This window comes from Mustela lutreola, chromosome 5, assembly GCF_030435805.1.
Source record: "Mustela lutreola isolate mMusLut2 chromosome 5, mMusLut2.pri, whole genome shotgun sequence".
Classification (NCBI taxonomy): domain Eukaryota; kingdom Metazoa; phylum Chordata; class Mammalia; order Carnivora; family Mustelidae; genus Mustela; species Mustela lutreola.
Window position 1 is genome coordinate 117944743 of NC_081294.1, and position 22481 is coordinate 117967223.

Consider the following 22481-nt stretch of genomic DNA (forward strand, 5'->3'; position numbering starts at 1 on the left):
ATGCACTTGCACCTATTAATGCCCTTTGGTCCCAACCCAACTTTTAGCCATGTCTCTGGATTTCTTAGGAACAGCATAATTACAGGATGTTCTCTTGTGCTGCTCTGGGCCAGGGGAGGCTTATGAGCTATCTCAGGCCCTCTTACTGTTTTGAACCTTCTTTTCTAGAACACATCTCCGTGCTCTCCGGCACTGGTGTAGAGGACCTCTACATCAAGCTTGTTGCCATCCCAGACCTCTGCTTAGAAGAAAACTGAGAGTCCCCTCCACTACTGAAGACCCCAAACCCTTCAAGCATTATTATTATCGAGAGCCTCTTTCAGCAAGCCTTGTTCAGTATCAACTGCATTAATTATATATTTTAACAAAGGTTTATATAGCACTTATTTTCTGTTCTAAATGCTAACTCTATTTTATAGATGAGGATGTAAGCCAAAGAGAGGATAAGTTACCTGCCCAGAATCACACAACTAGTAAGCAGCAGAGCTAGAATTTAAACCTTGGTGGTTAAGAATGATGAATAGTAAGTGATTCACATGAGTATATTAACCACACCAGAGTAATGAGGACCTTAACAAGACGCCATTTATAAAATTTACTCAAATGGTCTCAGAGACATAAAGTGCCTCACATAAACTAGTGCATTATACCTGCCTGGGCTATGCGATGTCCTAAGAACCTGTCCTTGTGGGCATGGTTCTTTTTACTTGTCAAGAGATACAGATGGCTCTTTCAGAGTAGGAGGTGGCAATTCCATTATGTTCTAAAATGTAACAGTATCAAGGCCAGGTGTGTATTCCAATAATAAATGTTTATGGTTAAAGTCAACATCGTCATGTAAGTGATTACAGTCTAGACAGCTTTTACTTAAATATATCTTATGTTAATGATGACGTTTTTGAAAAGAAGAAACAGTAAGACTATTTCAGAGAACATATCTGAAACTTTCTTCAATAACATAAAAAATCACTATTTCATCATCTCTAACATTTTGTGAAATTAGGCTTGGAGCCATAGATATGCTTCACAATTAAATTCCTTTTCCTGATACATAAAGTAATTTTTCTGGAAAACCAAGACACTTGCAATATACTTAAATTTAAAACACCACACACAAAAAAAAACCAGCACTGGAATTCAGAAACAATGAATTCTGGAACACTGAAAAGAAATTTTTAAAAATTTAAATAAAATACATAATACAAAAAAAAATTTTTTTAAACAAACCTTATGCATTGTAACAGATAACTTCATCTTCTGGGCAAAATAAAGTCACAGGGCCAGAACTACCCTTCTATATGAGATAAACAAAGAAATGAACAATTGTTTTCAAGATGTTGGACATCAGATAGAAAAAGAGCAGTGATCTTTGATGACAGGAAACAAATGAGACAGACCTTTTGCCCGTATCGTAGCTATGAAAGAGTTTCTGGCCTTTGGTAGAGATATGGGGAGTTAGGGGAAATCAGGAAACTACCTAATTTAAGAAGATGGAGCTGAGACACCAGAGAGACGAGGGCAGCTAAAGTTCACAAGACAGAGTATCAGGGAACTAGTTCTCTCCAGGAAGAGAACCCTGGAGACCTGTGGAGCATTGGCCTCAAGTATTCCCTGGGGTTCTGAGCAATTCATGCTCTGAGGAAACCAGACAAGGCTGGGGAAAGAGGCATCCAAGAGGAGTAAAGGTAACAGTGCCCACACGCCCACAGGACCAGCCTGGAAAAACAAGATTCACAGGGCATTGGACAGAATCATTACAAGGATCTTGCCTCAGTAGTGGAGTTCCTTATACTGAGAATTATTTGGGCCACTAAGTCTTAACAAAAACATCAAAGGACCAAACTGTTTGTAAGTAATTTAGCTGCATTACAAAATAAGACACAAAAATATTTATAGGAAAACAAAAATATCCAGCAACCAACGATGTTAAATAATGTCTGGCATCTAATAAAAAATACCAATCATATGAGCAAGGAAGAAAAGAAGACCCATAAAGAGGAAAACCAGCAATTGAAATCAACCCTGAGCTGACACAGATGTTAAAATTAAGATAGTTTATCAAAACATATGTCCAAAAAGGTGGGGATATAAGGATGTAAGAATACCTGAATCAAACTTATAGAGATGAAAAAAGACTTAAAAATGAACATCAAGTGTTGGCAATTATTTGTAGGAACTGGGATTCTCATACACTGTTGGTGGGAATTTAAATGGGAACTAGTGGGAATTTAAATGCTTTGGAGGGCAATTTGATAATGTGATAAAAAGGTAAAATATAACTACCATATGATCCAGTCATTCCATTCCTGGGTTCATCTGAGAGATACAAAAGTATATGCCCATGCAAAGACTTAGACATAATTATTTATAGAAGTTTTATTCATAAAAACTCCAAAATGAAAAGAATCCAAATTTTCATCAATATGTAAAAAGATAAACTCTACTGTATCAATATGGACTACTACTCATCCATAAAAAGGGACAAAGTATTCCTTTCCTCTACACCATGGATGGATTTCAAAATAATTACGCTAATGAAAGAGGCTAGACAAAAATTGTATGATGCCATTTATGTTAAATTCTAGGAAATATAAACTAATCTATAGTGACAGAAGACAGATTTGTTTTGGGGAGGTCAATGTAGAGGTCAAGGAAGGTTGGGAAGAAGAGATCACCAGGAGTCATGAGAAAATTTGTATCCCTGATGGATAAGTTCATCATCTTGATTGATGGTAGTTTCATGAGTGTATACATGTGTGATAACTTTTCAAGTTGTTTACCTTAATATATTCAGCTTATTATATGTCAGTTGAATATTAATAAAGATTGCTTTTAAAAGCCACATACACACACAAAAAAAGAATGAAAAAACAGTTTCATATGAGAAGACTTTCTAGCACAAAATGGGAGTAGTTAAATTTTGTTTTGCCTTTCACCTCTTCCAATACTTTGCTTTTGTGTTGTTAATCATATAAAATCAGTTTTATTTAAGGAAATTTGACAGTGAATGTGATATTATTTTCCATTATATGGAAAGTAAATTTATAGGAACTTTCTCCATGTTTATTTCTTTAAGATTTTATTTATGTATTTGAAAGAAAGAGTAAGAGAGAGATCACAAGCAGGAGGCATGGGTAGAGGTAGAAGTAGACTCCCTGCTGAGCAGAGAGCCCAAAGCAGGGCTTAATCGTAGGACCCTGGGATCATGACTTGAGCCAAAGACAGATGCTTAACTGACTGGGTCACCCAGGTGCCCTCTCTATATTTATTTTTAAGTAAATAATGAAATGTGCTCAAGAATAAATCATGCTCAATATTTTACATTCAGGCCTTTCCATCAAAAAATAATGTCCTAAATTTCCAGGATCACAATATGTACTCAATATCTATGCCAAAATTTATTGGAAAAATACATAATGTAATTTAGTAATATATATTTGAAGAAAGAGTAAAAGAAGATGTTTTTAAAAAGTAGAATTAGGGTATAATGATCAGATTGCTGAGAAAAATTTTGAAGTTTGAATATTCTTTTATGATAATTTTTTTCCCTATAATAGAGCATTAAAGCAATTTAGAATTTTACACTATCTCGGGACAATAGGCCTAGGCAATTGTGGAATCTTAGGTGTGAATTGTCACTAGGGATTTTCATACTCTTTACCAGAAGATAATGTTGTGGAAAATGATCAGTTTCAGAGAATATTTCCAATGGATACCGGAATCACTTCTACGAGATCAGTGAGTATCCTATCATGTGAGAAGAGGCTCCTAATAAGTTTTTCCTTCTTCTAGTCTCTTCTTCCTATAGTTCATTTTTTGTATTGTTTCCAGAGTTCCAGAGATAAAGATTTGACCATATCACCTTTCTATTCTAAACCCTTCCGTGACTGTGCAGTATTTAAGGCCTTGGATTATGTGCATCGTTATTTTTGATGACTGCGTCTACCTTCTATGCATTCTGAGGTTTAGCTGCAAAGAACTTAGAAATATGATTCTTTTACTTATAAGCACATATATGTTCACATTATCCTAATTATGTTTTATAAAGATCACACCTCTGATGTGTTGGGGAATCGATTGCAGGAAGATGAAATAAGAGAATAGCATAGCATTGACTCTTGTGAGAGACAATAGTGACTTCAGGGAGTCTGATGGTAAACAGCATACAGGGGAGCTCTGCAGATGGCTTTCCTTCCATTTTCCCACCTAAGGACTTTCTAAATAATATTCCGACCCTACAGCAATGTCATCTCATTTATAAGTTTCTTCCCAATGGCCAGGACAAATACCTTTTTCCTTTCAACTTTGTTCACTTATTGCTCTATACGTCTTCTACACAGTACTTACCCCAGTTCAGAATGATCATTTCTGACCATGCTTTATTTTCCATGACCTTCTCAGAAACTAGTATAAAGCTACTTAAATTGTTGGTCAGGGTTCCCTCAGGAAAAGCATGCCACACTCAAAAGGAATCATTGAAAAGGGTTTAACCATAGGACTCTCACAATGTACAAATAGAGTTCCATAAAACCAACAAGAGCTAGGGAAGTACCATTAGACAATCTTAAGAAACTAGAAGTCTTCTAGGCCTGAAGGGCAAGGGAAGGGGGCAGTTACCAGAATCCAGCCTGACCTATAGTATGATGCCTCCTAGTCAATGCTTTAGTAGAGAAATTCAGCCACTGACAGACTTCTTTAGAAGGGAGCACAGAAACATAAATGCTGCCTTCACTCTCCACCGGCCTCCTGAAGGCAAAGGACACTGTTAGATACAGTATTTTGAGACTGGCCTCCTGGACACAAGGTGGATTAGATGGGTAGAGAATGGACCCGGAGAACGAATGCAAAACCGCCAGCAATTTGACATGGAAAGTGAAGGAGTGTGATCAAACTGACAAGTGGAAACATGAATCCATGCATGGAAAGAGAACAGAAACTTGGGAGAGCATTTTCATGTGGATTTCATTGTCTGAATACAACAGGGTACAATGGCAGCTAAAAATTAAATTCTAGGGGTGCCTGGGTGGCTCAGTCAGTTAAGCATCTAACTCTCGATTTCGGCTCAGGTCATGATCTCAGGGTTCCGGGATCGAACCGCTGTGTCCAGCTCCTCGCTCAGTGGGGAGTCTCCTGGAGGTTCTCTCTCCCTTTCTCTCCCTCTGGCTCGTGCTCCCCCATTCTCTCTCTCTCTCTCTCTCTAATAAGTCTTTAAGGAAGAAGAAAGGGGGAGGAGGAGGAAGAGAACAGAAAGGAAGAGAAAGAAAAAATAAAGATTAAATTCTAGGTCTCTGGGAAGTCTGTGTCATTGCCTCACAAGGAGTTTTCTTAAGACCACCCGAGTCAGAACTGACTGGGTTATATGCTAAAACATAGTGTTGTAGACATTGTATGGAGCCCACTGAATCAGAATCTCTAGGGGAAACACCTAGAATTTGAGTTGTTAACAACCTTCTCAAGAAATTCTGATGTATTCCTCTTTTTTGTTTTGTTTAGAAAGCCACTGGTCTTAAGCTTTTTAGAGTTATAAACTGCAGAAAATTGGAGGCAACTTTCTCTAATTTATTACTTTACACTGATTTTAACCTTTTTGATAAACTCTACCCCTTAGTTAAGGTGCTAACTTTATTCTGGAGTTGTGAGACAAGCAAAATGCTCATTACAAAAAGATTTCCAGCCTCTGAGTCCCTTGGGGTAAACTGTCACTGAGATCAGAAAGAAATCTGCATCGGAGAGATGATTTCTTTGCATCTTCTCTTTCTGCACAGAGTGTAGCTCAGGACTGTCTCAACTCCCTAGCCCTTTGTCACAAACAGCTGGTCTGGAACCAAACTTCATCATTACTATGTACCCTAATCCCAGAGTTTCCACAGCACATCACGCTCATTTTCAAGAAGCTTAATGGTGGTGATACTTCATCAGGTATTATTAGCAAACAGCCCGCTAACAAACACATCACCAGAAGCAATGCTATTGAATGCAGCCATGCCAATTTGAGGATGACAACCCAGTTCCTAACAGAGCACCCCTGGGGGATCTTCATGAGATGGTGGGAGAGGAGGATGAAAGCACCAAGGGAGTGGAAGCAGCCAGCCTCCAGACCATGGATCTGCAAACCAGTTCACTGATGAAATAAGCCAGGATGGGAACTGGAGTGGAGGGATGTCGGTATCAAAATATCAGGATCTCTTTCCTTTTTGCCACCTAGAGAGAAGGAAAAAAATGTGGATTTTTTTTTTAGCATCAGAAAAATAGAATCTATACTATCAAAGAATTAGTTTCCTCTCGTGATAACTGAAGCATCAATAAAATTATATATGTTATTAAACCTATTTAATCAGGATGCCCTTACATGTTATTTCAGGGGAACATTCTGAAGGCCTGTGAAATTAACTAGTGCTTAGGAATATTTTTCAAGAATATTAGTGGGATACAATTGTAACTATAATAGTAATAATATTACCTGGTATGTATTGAGTAGTTACTATGTTTCATATATGTCTTACTTCATTTAATTGTTTTAACAACAGTCTGATGTTATCTGTATGAAACTATTATTTTCCAATTTTATAGATGAAGAAACTGAGACTTATGAAAACTTTGGCTTGAACTGTCACGATCCCACAGCTGGAATTCTAACTGAACAGCTATAAAGACCCTACCTTTTGAAAAAAAGTCATTCTATACCATTCGATATATAGCAACTTTAAGTTCTTGAAGATGACTTAAATTCTAGAAATGTTTACACTCTCTTTTAAATACACTTTCAAAGTAATATGTGGAAATTTACCTGTATAAGAACCCCAGAGTAAATCTATAGTTTGGAGTCATGCTACTGATCAAATAGCAATTATGGTAATGAGTAGCTAGAGGACTTTCATATTTCGGAAATACAGCTATGAAAAGTTGACAGAATGTTCATGGAATGCCTATGTCAGTGTAAATATATTCATTAAATGGTGACCATTATTTGACGGATTATGTAATCTTCATATTAAAACTCAAGGGGCATTTTAAAAACTGGAGGTGTTCACTTAACATTCATTAATCAGCAGACTTACATACTGTCCTTCAGAGAAAAAGAACATATGAGATTCGGGGATATAGAAGAATCTGTCCTGCAGAATCATTATTATTCTTTCAGCTTAAAATATATGCCAATTTACCTTCCACTTAAATTTCTACTCTCTCACCGAGATTCTTAAAGCTGATGCCGCAGTTCAAGACTGTGTTCGGAGAAGCAGCTGTGAAAAGTGACTGTAGCAGAAGTACAGGTGTGCTCTTAGGATGTTTAGGTGGAATGAGATGCAGTTAAACAGAACTGAGGAAGTCAAGAAGAGACTTGGAAACAATGAGGTTATTAAGATGGATCTTGTGAAAAAAATGGGAAGATGATATCAAATGTGAGGGAGAAAGATTCTGACCAATGTATTGAAACCTCTGAGGCAGATAAGGGTGGTTGGAGTTGGTGGGTGAGGGCAATAAAGATAAAGAAAATAAAGAACATTTGCTGGGTTTTTGAAAGTACTGAAAAGACGTTTGTAAACAATAGGAAACAAGGGGTATGCTGATTAACTACCTCAGGGAAAGCTCACAGGCCCCTTCTTCTGCTCCTGGACTCCCAATTTCTTCTAGAGAGAGCTCTACAACAACACAACGGGTTCCACCACGGGCTCAGCAGAAACCAGCCGCTCATGGCCGGCTACTACTGTTCAATGCTCTCATTTGTCTCTGAACTGATTGAATTTGCGAAAGGTTGTTCCAGTCCCTTCAGAGCAGAGCCCCAACCCGCAGTTATTTTCTGCAAATAATTCCACTTTCTACTTAAGTGAGATCAAAACCAGTTCCTCAGTCTCTCCTGTTTCTCCCCAAACTCTTCAGCTTCTTCCTCGATCTTCTCCCTCCCTCCCCTTGCAGGTGAAGAAGTCATTTCAGTGCTCATTCAGCGGTGACCTCATTCCAGCCCTTTCACATGCTCTGAGAGCTTGTCCCTGGATCTCCTGCCTCTCCTCCTCTCTGACTTGCTCTCTTGCTCTCATTCGTGCTTCCCCGCCCCTAGCTCCTTAGATCACGTTCCCATCACACCGCCGCTCTGCCCCTGTGCTCCCTCCCGGCTAAATTTCTCAAAAGCTCATTCTCAGAAGAGGAGTCTCCATTTCCTCACTTTTTCTTCTCCCATTTGCTCCACTGATCTACTCAACTGCTTTCTCCGAGGTGTGATAATAATCTGCCGAATGGAAGATATTTCTCTTCCTTCTTCCCCCTGAACTGCTCTGTGGGATCTTTTTCATCATAGCTCTCCTCCGGAGCCTTCCATGCTGCTGCTCTCGAATTGCTCTAAGACTGCTTTTTTGGACTGTTATTTCTTTTCCTGCTCCCTAAACAGACGTTTCCAAAGTTTCTGTCCTTGGTCCCTTTACCTAGTCTCTCTTCTTTCCCAGAAGAGTCACCTGTAGAAGCCTGACTTCAACTATCATTTTTAAGCCTACAAGGACAAGCTTTCTGCCACTGCAAAACTCCCTTCTGATCGTCTCCACCAAGATGTCCTACCAGCACCACACACAGACCCCACACCCTCCTCACCTCCACCTCACCTCCAGCTCCACAACTCCAGGCCTCCTTGGTGGCCTACATAGCTGCTCTTCCATCACATTCCAACAGATCCTAAATCCTGTGGATTCTACCATCCCAATATCTCAAACAACTACTTCCATTTCCATCATTACTCTCTTCACTGTCTTTCATCTGGTAGCAGACAATAGCTTTTAAACAACACCTTTAGAAGAGGCGGTGCAAATTTAGAAGTTTAGAGTCTTATGAATAGAGGTAGGCAAACAGATCTTCAAAACTGGGGTTTCTTCAGGGCACCTAGGTGGCTCAGTCAGTAGAGCATCTGCCTTTGGCACAGGTCATGACTTCAGGGTCCTGGAATCCAGCCCCAAATAGGACTCCCCACTCAATGGGGAGTCTGTTTCTCCCTCTGCTTCTTCCCCTACTCCCCTCCTCTTCTCTCTCTCAAATAAATAAATAAAATCTTTAAAAAATAACTGGGATTTCTTCACTGTAACATCCACTTTGACCTCCTTTCTAGTGTTTGACTCTAGCCAGCCATGAACAGCAAGCGTTCAGAAGTATTGCAAAGGAGGGAACATCCTTGACTTTCCTAGGATGTTTTATTCTTTACCTATTCGTCAACATTCAGAGACTCTTAGATTTTATGTTACCCTCTGGCTTCCCAGAATTTCCCAGCCAGGACTGCCCTCTCCAGGCACTGTCCCTGGTTGCTTCTCTAGTCCTTTTTTAATTAAATTAAATCTTTTTTTTTTTTTTCTTTTAGAATCGTATTATAGAAGGAGTTTGACATTTGGAGCCAAAAACTACTTATATCAAATTCCATCTTTGCAACCTACTGACTCTGAGACTGGAGAAATAGTATGTAATATTTCTGTTTGGGTTTTTTTTTGTTTGTTTGTTTGTTTGTTTGTTTTTATTTTACAATCTGTGAGAAGATATGATCACACCTATCTAAGGTAGGTAAATAGCACCTACCGCCCCTATTACTGAGGATCAAGTGAAGTAGTATGCATAAGGCACCTGCCACACAAACCCTCAAGAAACACAAGTTCCTCCCAAGCTGACATCAGTTTGTATGAATGTAATATAATGTCTGGTACAATTTGATGGTACCCCTTCTGAAGTAACAATATGGTCTTTCAGACCATACCTGAATGAAGGTTTCTGGTTAATACAGTTATACAGTTGTCAGGTAAGAAGGTTCTTTCTTTCTTTTTTTTTTTTTTTTTTAATTTATTTGACAGAGAGAGAGAGATCACAAGTAGGCAGAAAGGCAGGCAGAGAGAGAAGGGGAAGCAGGCTCCGTGCTGAACAGAAAGCCCAATGGGGGGCTCGATCCCAGGACCCTGAGATCATGACCTGAGCCGAAGACAGAGGCTTAACCCACTAGCGACCCAGAAACCCTGGTAAGAAGGTTCTTCCCTACCACCCTTTAAAACAATTGCTGCTTCGCTTCTATCTTATTCAGGCCCATGACAAAATGGATGACTTTGTTTCAGTCAAATGTTTTTATTAAAAATCTTCAAAATCTCATTGTTTTCCTAACCTCAGAAAATCAGAAGCCGAAGTGACTTTGAAAGAATGACTCGGCCAGTCAGGCTGCCTGAAAGCTGGAGGGGCGGGTTTGGGGTGAGAGGTGGTGACGATGCCAGACAGATGGCAGGGGACAAACTGAAAGGCACAAAGGATGGGCTGGCAGCCTCAGGTACCCCTTTCTCGTAGCCAAGATTCAGGGAGATTTGGGGGTGTGAAGAGGAGTGAAAACCCAGGTGGGCAGTCTTTCTTAACTAGCACTAATTAATTAGTCTTGGCTGAAAAATTCCCACTCGTACATGAAAGAACACTGCAGATCACACAGGGCTGTTTGTTCAAAGGTTTTGGATTTGGTTTGGCCATTACAGACTGCAGTGGGCACTTTGGGTGACGCTTTTTCATCTCAGAATTTTTTGTTTTGAATGTGAGCATCTGATTCAGAATCTAAGAGACTTTTACTATCAATAAAATTCTCTGAAACCCATGTGGATGCTGTTGAATCTCCAGGTAAGTTACCTTTCTGCGATTCCTTTTTCTTTATCCCTTCATATTTTTCTTCCTCAGCATTGTGTTCGAAATGGGATCTAAACTAGCAGAGTCATTGGCATAGAGGTCAGGACGCAGGCTGTGAAGCCAGGTGGCTGTCTCATAGTCACTCTTCCACTTACCAGCCACATAACCTTGTGTATTGGATTTAACTTCTCCCTGCTCTAATTTTGTCATATGTAAAATGGGAGTAATAATACCAACTTCACAGAACGATGAACAAGGTTAAACAAATTAATATATCCAAAGTCCTTAAATCATGCCTGGCAAATAGTTTTAAGTTCACTCCTAGACTGGCACAGAGTAAATGCTACACGTCTACTGAGTTTTAGCTACTACTGCTGCTAGAAGCTGTCAGAGTAAATTCCACATGCTATACTATTACTTTAAAAACTGTACACTGATCTATCATCTCAGAGGAGTTTATTCAAGTGTGCCAGATAAATGTCTAAATACACTTACTCATCAAACGAAACATGAATTTACTCTGTAAGTTGAAGAGAAGCACAGTGAAAACAAACATTTTATTTTTTAACAGAAAATTGTTTAAGTTTTCATAACTTGATATAGAATTAAAATAGCTTATAAAAGCATTTGGCAGACTCTGCTGTTGATCAAGTTCAGAAGCAATGTGAGAACAAAATAAAATGATTATTCAATGGATTATTGATTCACTCAATAAGCGATTACCATATGCCTTGCCCTGTACAGTGGTGTGAAGAAGACACAATGAAAAAATAAGACCAAGTTCTTACCTTTCTGGAGTTATAATCCAGTAAAGAAAAGTCAGATCGATAAATAATTTAAAAATCACAGCACGGGCACAGTGACAGTCAAGTGTGCAGTGATGTGGGAACATGGGAAGTGATTTGTATATGGGGGGTGTTTGGTCATGGTTTGGGCTGGCTGTTAAAGAGAAACATTTATCCCTCCCCTAAGTGGGATTTCTGTGAATAGAGGGGAAAAAAAGAAGAAAAGAAAAGAAACCCTTGGCATCAATGTTTTTTCATTCTCCTACTTAACCATTTTTCAGTCAAACCTGAGAAAAAATATAATAACAAGCCTATAGGCTTGATCCCAAGACACAAAGCTTTCAAAATCTTCAAATTTAGTAGGAAAAAAATAATTATACCAAGGAATATTAGTATATTATATTAATATAACATTGTAGTTTAAATTTTTGAGTGTCTAGGGAAAAGAAGTCCCAAAACTTTACTGGCAAACCATAGGCAGATTTTCAGGAAAATGATATGAGAATGTTTTCCTTGATTCTTATGTTCTCCCTGAACTAATGTGATCTGTCAGGGACCCTATGTAGTAATTAGTGTCATAGATATACACTGTAGATAGTCAGATGGGAAGACAAGATCATTCCTAGGGATTGTTCCCACAGTAACAGTCACTCAACCCCCTTCATACAAACCATTCACATCCTCTCTGGTCAAGTGAGAAGTCAGGAAGCAGAGACAGCTCCTCAGTCTCATTCACCATTGTCTAATCACGATGAATCAACTCTCTTTCAAGTGAAAACCTGCAAGAAAAGAAATTCAACAACTTGAGTAATAGTAAGTGGATTTTTAGAATGTATAAATACCTTTTAAAAGTTTCTTAAACTTGACTAGATGCAAAACACAAGGTGTTTGTTAAATAGCTGGTTTCATAGTACAACTTCAAGACATAAACTACCAATAGACATAAATACTTCTAATAGGGGCACCTGGGTGGCTCAGTGGGTTAAAGCCTCTGCCTTTGGCTCAGGTCATGATCTCAGGGTCCTGGGATCGAGCCCCACATCGGGCTTTCTGCTCAGCGGGGAGCCTGCTTCTTCCTCTCTCTTTCTCTGCCTGCCTCTCTGCCTACTTGTGATCTCTCTCTCTGTCAAATAAATAAAATCTTTAAAAAAATAAAAAATAAGAAATAAATACTTCTAATAAAGCTAAGATTCGTGGTTATCATCAGGTTCTTAAACTCTGACACTTCTATACTAAGTATGAGCTTAGGAACTTAGGAAGATTGAATCCTGGGAGCTCAATCATAGGAAATTTTGAGTAGCACCCTGTGGTAATTGGCTCACCCTGATCTTAACATTTGGCACCAAAACTCAAATTATAGATATCATAACTAGTGTCAGTCACCTACCATAGCCAATTAGGAAACATAATGCAAAGAGAGATCTTATCCATAAAAACAAAAAATATAAAATACAAAGGAAGATATTTGACCAGAAGTGGGCAAGAGCTAAATAAGAAAAACAATAAAATGATATATATGTGTTTAAGATAAAGACTCTAGAACCAGAGAAACTTACCATGTTCTGCACACAACAGCTAAGGCATCATCCTTCTCAATCCTACTACACCTATTGCTATCTAAAAGATCAGATGAAAGGAAATATCTTTGTCTGAAATAACCAAATATCTTATTTCCTTGTTTGCTGATTTTTTTTTTATGTCTTGTATGCCAAAATAAGCTTGTGAAAACAAGTAATTTGTCTTCCATCTTTATTCCTGTCTAGCACACTCATAAAAAGATATAATATGTAAAGAGTTCTTATAACCCAATATGTAAGATGAATTCTTGTGGAGAAAAATAATTAAAAGCATTAAGACTCATAAATAATAGATAAAATTTCTAATAAATTAAAAAAGTTAAACTTCAATAAATAGTCAAAATATAAATTGAAAATACATGGAATAGCATTTTGACCTCCAGTTTTTGTAAATAATTCAGTAATACATATCAAAAGAATTTTACATTTGTATTCTCTTTGAACCATAATAGGTGATTCACCAAAAAAAAAAAAAAAAAAAGAGTATTTTTAAGGATGCTGAATACAGAATTCTTTCTGAGAAGAAAATGGAAAAACCACCTAAATAACCACAAATGAATTCCTGAGTAAATAAGTCAAGCTATAGACATATAAAGTAATAATATGAACTATTAAACATTGTTTTCAAAGAATATGAAAAGTTTTGGAAAATATACAGAAAACTGATGAACAACAACAAAAAATCTCCCACATAGAATGCAATATTGCCTATGTAGTATTATCTTTTTGGAAATATGTATCTGTGTAAAAAAAATATAAAAAATTTGGGGGCACAAACACAAATTAGCAATGATTTTCCAAAGGTGTTACAAATTTTGTTTCCCTTCATATGGTTTTCTTTACTATTCATAAGGTCCACAGTAAAAATTATGTTAATTTTATAATTTTAGAACTAAATTAAAGTTATTATTTTTTAATCACCAATTGGCTTATTTAAAAATATAACCCAGAACTTCAGCTGTTCAGACAGAGAGCATATTATAAAAAGGAACATTGTCTGATACTTACAGTCTAATTGTTTCATTAGAGAAAATTCACTCTCATATTTCTACCTAGTTTTAGACTGAACCATGTAATTTTTTATATTGTCTTCTTTATTTTCCTTTTTTTTTTTTTTTTTGGCACATTATGGTGGTCAATTTAATTCTTTCGTACGTTAAAATGCAAGCATTTTATTAGCATGTTTTGTTACCATGGGCCCAAATTCCTGCTGTAGAAAGAAATAGGTAAAGTATGATCCATGAATATGAATGGTAACTGAAGGCTCAGTTACTCACATTGGAGCTACATTTCCTTAGCACAGAACACAGATATCATAGTTGCTTTCTATCTTCTGAATGTCAAATATATCTACTCTTGTGTTCTTAATGATAACAAAAGGTAATCCTTGAGCACTTAGGGTCAGAAGAATTTATCCTGCATGCCATATACCTTTTTTTTAATCACTGATATTGGATGAACCTAAATATTGTTTTAAATGTGGATTCAATCAGATAAGTCACACACCAATAGAAAATGTATTTATCCTTTCTGTTTTAACACCTCATAGGCACTTTCATTCACCAAATTATAGACTTCCTTCCAAACACCATTGTCCATGTCCATTCTCATTCTGAATTCGGTATAAAGGATAAAGTTCTCACCACATTCACCTCACGCCACATAGCCACGCTTGCATCACCATGATCTTCTTGAATCCATCTGTGGCCCCTGCTGAGATGAATCAAGATTTTTAGACATAAAATAGCCCTGTCTAGTAGAATCCAGATTAAATCCACTTCTACTCTCATGGGGCTTAGTTTGTTCACTGAGTCTCAGATAACATTTGAGATCAACTTCTGGGTTGGAAACCACAATTCTGATAGAATCTGGACTGTGCTATGCAACTTTGAACATAATGAATTTGAAGGCAGTCATTTCCCCCTGGACTATACTAAAGAAACTCTTTCTCTCTTCCTACCAGAATACTGGTATTATCCCCACAACCTTAAAACTGGCTCCAACAGGGACACCTGGGTGGCTCAGTTGGTTAAGCAGCTGCCTTGGGCTCAGATTATGATCCCAATGTCCTGGGATCAAGTCCCACATCGGGCTCCTTGCTCTGTGGGGAGCCTGCTTCTCCCTCTGCCTCTGCTGCCACTCGGCCTGCCTGTACTCGCTCTTGCTCTCTCTCTCTCTCGCAAATAAATAAATATAATCTTTTTTAAAAAATTGGTGCCAACAGAGTCATCTTTTCAGTCATGATTTCAGGTGTCTAAAGAAATAAGCTTCCATTCTGCAGATCATACATTTTTTTTTCCTTTCAGGTTATCAAAATAATAGCAAAGACAGATGCATTAGCAAAACTTTTGGCCCAAACTATACCAAGTCAACTGATAGGGAAAGAAGTCACCCCACATGGAAAGTGTCATAAACTGGTTCTTCTAACTAGGAAAGCATAAGGCAAGGATTAAGGTGCTAGCACATTTTGAGAGGTGTCCACTCTGCTGGGGAAGGTAACAGGAAAAGTGAAACAAAGCAAAGGTAGGAGAAACCAGTGCACCACCACGATGTGTTTACCACACTGGTTTCTGCTTAACAATGAACCACAGAGATGACCGGTTGACTTGTCTTTGTGTTACTTAGCCCTCAAAACTTGTTTGTAGGGTTTGCAAGAAGAAAGCCAGCCTCTGAGGACTCAATGAAGAAGAGAAAGAAAAGGAAAGGAATTTATTTGCCCGACACCTTCTAATCTCCTTTTCCCTTTCATCAAGGGTCACATCACTGACAGTCAACTCCTCAGGTGCCAGTTTGCATCTTACAACCTTTTGATGGCCACTTAGGAAGCCATGTGGTGAGGATTTTCATCTAAGTCAGAAAGCCAGGAGAAAACAACACAGGGAGAATACTGATAAAGAAAAAGAAGGAACAGATAGGAATCTGAAAAATGGTTGTGAGATCTGTGTCTCCAAATGAAGACAATATCATCTATAAGTTTTCTCACATATATTAACTGTAAAATTTCATGTTTAAGTATTTGTATTCCAAAACTGAATCATTCTTTGTGTTAAGTATATTAGAAATATAGGAATTTAAGATGCATAAAAAATAGAATAGGAACTACATATCTTAAAGGAGTATGAACTAATATCTTAATAAAAACCCATATGTGAAAATATCATTTATATCAGTAAAAAATTTTCTTTTTTTGGATAGAAAAATTACAAAAGTGTTCAAAAATACTTTTTAAGAAATGACAGCAAATCCATAAGTTTTCTATGAAATCTTGTATTTAAAATTACATTGCTCATGTCAAAACATAGTATTAAAGTAAGATTTTAAATTTATAGAATAAAATATATTGAATTCAGAATTTCCAATGTGTTCTGTTATGCCACCTTTATTAATAACATAAATAATAGGAAAAATGTTGCTTATTGTATAAGTAAAATAAATCACTTTATATTTTGTGTCTTCCAATTATAATATATGCAATACATACTCATTTTTTTTTTTTTTTTTAAAGATTTTATTTATTTATTTGTCAGAGAGAGAGTGAGTGAGAGCGAGCACAGGTAGACAGAGTGGAAGGAAGAGTCAGAGGGAGAAGCAGGCTCCCTGTGGAGCAAGGAGCCCGATGTGGGACTCGATCCCAGGACGCTGGGATCATGACCTGAGCCGAAGGCAGCTGCTTAACCAACTGAGCCACCCAGGCGTCCCGCAATACATACTCATTTAATAGAACTTCGAAAATTTAAAAAGGCACAAATAAAGCAATACTCCAACTGATTCTAACACTTCTTAATATTTTGTTTCAATCTTTTTATTTAGGCATACATATTTTATGTAATCATAAATATTTAAATTGATATTAAAATTCATGTATAATTTTGAATCTTTCTTTTTCACTTAACATTATATGCTAAGCATTTGCCCATATATTAATCTCTGAAAATAACAATTTAAATGGTTATGTAATCTCTCTCCATTATACTGATATTCCATAATGTATTGGACCATTCTCTTATTAGATACAGTTGTTTCCGTGTTTTTATTATTTGAAGTAATATCATGATGCATGCTATAGTCTGAATTTTGATTATTTTTTAGAGATCAATTCATAGGAAGATAAAAACCGAATAATATTAATTTCTGAGAGAATTATTAATGTAAAATGCCATGTCTTTTCCAAGAAATAGTATTTGTATTTATACTCCTATCAGAGCACTGTATGTAAATGTCTTAGTGCAAAGGCAGATCCCACAAATTTTCAGGTTGCACTTCCATAATAAAAGTCCAATTAATGAAGTATCATCTAACTCTAAATTTTGATGCAAATTTAAGTTTCTCCCCAACCCGGTGAAATCCTGGAATAGGAGGGAGGAATGTACTGCAAGGGTTCTGATTTTCCCTCTCCAGGGAATTTTGGGGCTTCCAGAAGCCTCTTCCAGTTAGCTGCCATACAACCCTTCCTCCCTTCAGCACCGCTATTAGTGTTAATTTGGCCTCTGCTATAGCCCCGTGTGCTGGAAGTGGTTCTGTGAAATAGTGGAGTCCCTTGTGAGAAGACTGAGGCAAGTTTCCCTTTGCACCATGAGTGCTTCCATGTTACTCTCCTCTGGGCCCTCTCCATTGTTATGCTGCTTACAGAATTCTCCCTACAGGAGCAGTGGCCCCTTCCTATGACCTTCAAACTCTAGGCAACTGTAAAACTCTTCTCTTGAAGGCAAACTTCCCTGGAAAGGAAGTAAGGGAAATACGGTAGAGAGCAGTGGTGGTGGTAGGTGGGAGGTTTGTAGTGGTAAATAGCCCTTCCTATTTTTTTCTCTTTCAGGTCCTACAGATCCACAACAGGCTCAAGTTTGCAGAACCAGTTTCACAATACTTTGGCATGTGCTGCAGAAACGATGTAACAACTTTCCGCCTTAGAGCTGAAGGGTTCAGGTGCATATGGAATTGAGACTTCTGCTTAGATTCCAAGACAACAGAAAGCCTAATATTTAACATTATCCTAGATACATAAATAGTATGTATTTACATATAAATGATGCCCCTATACCTATACATTTACATGTGAATGGATTCAGAGTTTCCTGTACCTAAATATCATAACACAGGGACAGATACATTTAGAAAAGGAGACAGAGGAAAAGGACAGGGAAAAGTTATCTAAACCCATACACTATTTAAAGCATAGGATATGGGCGCCTGGGTGGCTCAGTGGGTTAAGCCACTGCCTTCGGCTCAGGTCATGATCTCAGGGTCCTGGGATCGAGTCCCGCATCGGGCTCTCTGCTCAGCAGGGAACCTGCTTCCTCCTCTCTCTCTCTCTGCCTGCCTCTCTGCCTACTTGTGATCTCTCTCTGTCAAATAAATAAATAAAATCTTTAAAAAAATAAAAAAAATAAAAAAAATAAAGCATAGGATATGATTTGGAATGGATTTAAATTTCCAATTTTAACTTTTACATGTATTAATTATAAGGTTTTGAAAGTTTATTCCCAGTATCTCTAACAGGGGCTATAAGTCTCACTCATCTTCTAGGTCCTATCTGAAGATGTTAACATCACCATGAATCTGTTCTTCTGGCCTCAGTTCTGATGAAACACAAAACCTTCTAAGGATGCTTCTTTAGACATGGATTCAAGTTAAGAAACTAATATGAGAAGTCTTGAGGAAGCATCATCTAGTTAAATTTCTCTCAAGCTTTGGATACATCCAGTTCAAATACCTAATTTTTTTAAAGTCAAGAGAAACATTTCCATGAGGGTCTAATGCCTATAAGAAAATACCAGTGCAGGGACATTCTGAAGGTTTGTATCTGACCTTTCTTTGGTTTTAATCACTGAAGTTCTCGACAGCTTAATAAGTTGAAGGTGCTGGGTCACTGTCTAACTTAATAAGGCCTGCCACTGAGACTTGGTCACCTCTGATTGCTCCCATAAGTCTTAACACATCTGGTACACTGTCCTTGGGTGAGAAATGTTTTCCATAACTTTCCTCTTGTTCACTACCCTGCATATAAATTGTTTTTATTAACCTGAGAATGATACAGCACTGTATATTTGTGTGAGCTTTTGCCATTTTCAGCTTTATCCTACAGAAAGAGACTTGATTGTTTTCTGCAAAATGGAATTAAGCACTGTTTATCACCAATGTCTTCTTTTTTATTTTTCTACCCTTATTTAGTATGGGTCAAATCAACCTTCAGTTTGCTGTGAGATTAAAGGACTAAACATTGTAACTAGACTCTTCCAGACAATTTACAATATGCCATAGTTGTGGGAAGGAGTCAGATAACACTAGACCAGTAGGAAAGATTTTTTTCATAGGACAACATATCTAGATATAAATATCTAAGAGTAATCAATTGTATATGGAAATATAAATAGTTGGATGATTGGCACATTCCTTTGTCCAGAATGACAAAAAAGTTGATAGAAAACCTATTCTATTTTATTTCAGTGTATTTTATAAATCTAATGATAGTCATATTTCTGCTTTCTTTGCAATTTCCCATATGGATAATAGTAACATGAAAGTTGATCCAGATGGATAAAACTACAGTTTTATAGTATGGCATTATGTCTGTATCCTCCGTCTTAACCTTAGTCATGGAGAATGCTTCTCAGGGCTATTATAGTGAAGTGAAGAAAATTGAGTGTCTTTATAAAGAAAGTGGACCAAAGACAACATGACCATATTTTTATTGAGAAAAATTCTGCAGGTGGAAGTAGTTTGTGCTGGAATCCATCCTATCTCCATGAAAACCAAAATATTTGCATACTGAAGTCATCTGCCATCCCATCATTGACACAACTTTTGAGTGAAAATAATGTTTGAATTCATCTCTGATTTAATCCTGCCTAACCTGAATTCATATGCAAATGCCATATAATTCACCTCGTATTGCACCAAAAGTATGAAAAGAGGAAATAGCTAGATAATGTCAGATGATAGCCAGCTAATCAATTTATTTACACGCAAGGTAAAGACCAGTCTGGTTATACTGGTGTCCATTCCTTGAGAGAATAGTTAGAATTTCTCCTGAATCAAGCTAATAGCAGTTTTAGAAGGAGTAAAAGCGATGGTCTAGTTGTGGCATTTTTAATTTGCATACTGAAATGTTGCATTAAAAACTAAGTTTTCTCCTAACCATCATTTTATATGTCACTAATGTGAATCTCTATGTGAAACAATAGTTTTGTCATGTTACTTCAACATTAGCAAGACTAAACTATTTCCCTTTTGCATTCTTTCTTTCTTCAATTACGTACTATAATTCCCCTAGTCCCTGATAGGCTGGCAGGGATGGGGGGAGGGGCAGTGTTGGTTGTGGCTGTTTACTTTGTATTACTAAATCACTATTCCAGAACATATCATACAATTCATTTGTAAAGGAAGTTTCATGAGACTCCAATCTAAGATACTTAAATTGGGATTTTTAAATAGCTTTATCTTCTCACATGAATTTATCTACCAGATACATGGACATGCAGAGATCAACAAAATCTGCCTGCTGTTGCTCACTTTCTCTCTCATTTGGGTCCAGTGGAATGCCTCACTAACATCCCTATTAAAATGGAGCTTCTTACAGTTCTTCCCTATGCCCTGTAAGATCATCTTCTCTATCACATTTCTGCAAGCTGATACTTAGCTATCTAATCACTTGCACATCTAATCATTTTACTTTATGTTTTATATAGCACTTTCCACAGCTGCATACCCTGTGACTCTACCTTTTGTCAAACTTTGAGGATGTCTCACTGGGATACACAGAATCCTAGGGTTCTAATTTGTAATCATCATTGTATAATGATCAAGCCTGAAAGAGGCTCAAAGACCTTCTATTCCATCTCTCACATTTGCAGCTAAGGAAAAATGCTCTAGGTGGCAAAGTCAAGATTAAAACACCAACCACTAGATTTCAAGTTCACAGCTCTTACTGCAACAGCTTGCACTTACAACCCATAAGAACTGCTGCAAATTAGTCCTCTGCAAATTAGCAGTCTTAAAAATGTTAGTACTCACTACACTCCTGTATTAGTCAGGGTTCTCCAGTGAAAGAATCAATAGGATAAATACAGGTAGAAGTAACAGGAGATTTATTATATGAATTAGCTCACATGATTATGGAGGCCAAGAAGTCCCATGAGCTGCTGTCCACAAGCTGGAGAACCAGGAAAGCCAGTGGAATAATTCAGGTCCAATCAGAAGGCCTGAGAACCATGAGCGGTGACAATGTAACCTCCACTCTGAAGGGGGTGCAGTGCTACCAGCCCCAGGGTCAGAAAGCCCAAGTTCCGAAAGTTTCAATGTCCAAGGGCAGAAGATGAACATTCCAGAGGTAATTTGGCTTTCTGTGTATTTTTATTCTTTGGGAGCCCTTATCCAATTATATCATGCCCACCAACTTTGGTGAGGGGATCTTCTTTACTTAGCATTTGCTGATTCAAATGCTAATCTCTTCTGGAAACTGTCTCGCAGACACACCCAGAAATCATGTTTTACTAGCTATCTGGGCGTCCCTTAGCCTAGTCAGGTTGACATAAAATGAACTATCACAACTGTTCAGGTCTCCCAGCGGTCTCCCAAGTCATGTAAATATTCACATTGTGCTTCAGAACTTTCCAGAATCCCCTGCCTCATTTTTTACCTTGTCATCCTTCCTTATTCTCTCAGGCATACTTGATCCTCTTTATTACATCTCTTGAGTCTGTTTTTGCCACTGCCTCTTTCTCTCTTCCAGTCTACTGTAGCCATTTTAGTTTCAGCTCCTTCCATTTAAAAGGTTTCAAAGATTTTCTCCTTAACTTCACAGAAGAGTTAACTTCCTCCATTGCTGTTGATGGTATCATGCTCCTGGTGATAAAAATCACAAATACCGTTAGCGCCTGCCAGGAGTCAGACACTGTGGAGACACTGAGGGTGTGTATCAGGTACTTCACATGCACACGTAAGGTCCTCTCTACCTCACCTGTCTCTTATCTCAGTGCCCATTACATGACTAGCTCTGAATGGACTCCAACCAACTCTATGCCTCATAGTATTTTATTTCATGCTCATACATCACTTCTCCTTCAACTAACTGTGGCCCTACTGGAGGTGGGGATTTTTTTACAATCTTATAATGAAGAAAGAAACTTGGACTTTTTCATGTATGTTGGTGGTAGCTAAAACTAAACTACCATTCCATGACACCTCCACTTAAATTTGTCTAGAGGATGATGTTCAAGGAAATCTTACTAGCAAGCAGAGATAAGAGCAGTATACTGGGTCATTCACCTAATATGGAAGGAAAAGTAATCTGAAGTACAGTTATACACGGACTTATCAATAATAAGAAATGCCTTGGCTATTCAGTTATGGACCAACAAGTGCCCACCACAGTATAAGTGCTAAATAAGAAGATGAATAGAATGATTTGTCTTGTGGATATTAACCAACTTGGTTCCTCTGCTACTCCAGTGCCTAAATGTTCTTGGGCAATGGGATGATGAAAAGAGTGGCCAGGATGTGTGGG

At 37.7% G+C, this 22481-nt stretch overlaps 1 long non-coding RNA gene across 1 annotated transcript; it reads right to left on the reverse strand.

Annotated features, from left to right (window-relative positions):
• Nucleotides 1-689: 689 nt before the first annotated feature.
• On the reverse strand, nucleotides 690-21797 carry LOC131832457 (uncharacterized). Its single transcript, XR_009354065.1, has 4 exons — nucleotides 21615-21797; nucleotides 14623-14692; nucleotides 12074-12181; nucleotides 690-6201 (listed from the first exon to the last, which is right to left on the reverse strand). It is a non-coding gene; the product is annotated as an uncharacterized LOC131832457 (long non-coding RNA).
• Nucleotides 21798-22481: the final 684 nt, after the last annotated feature.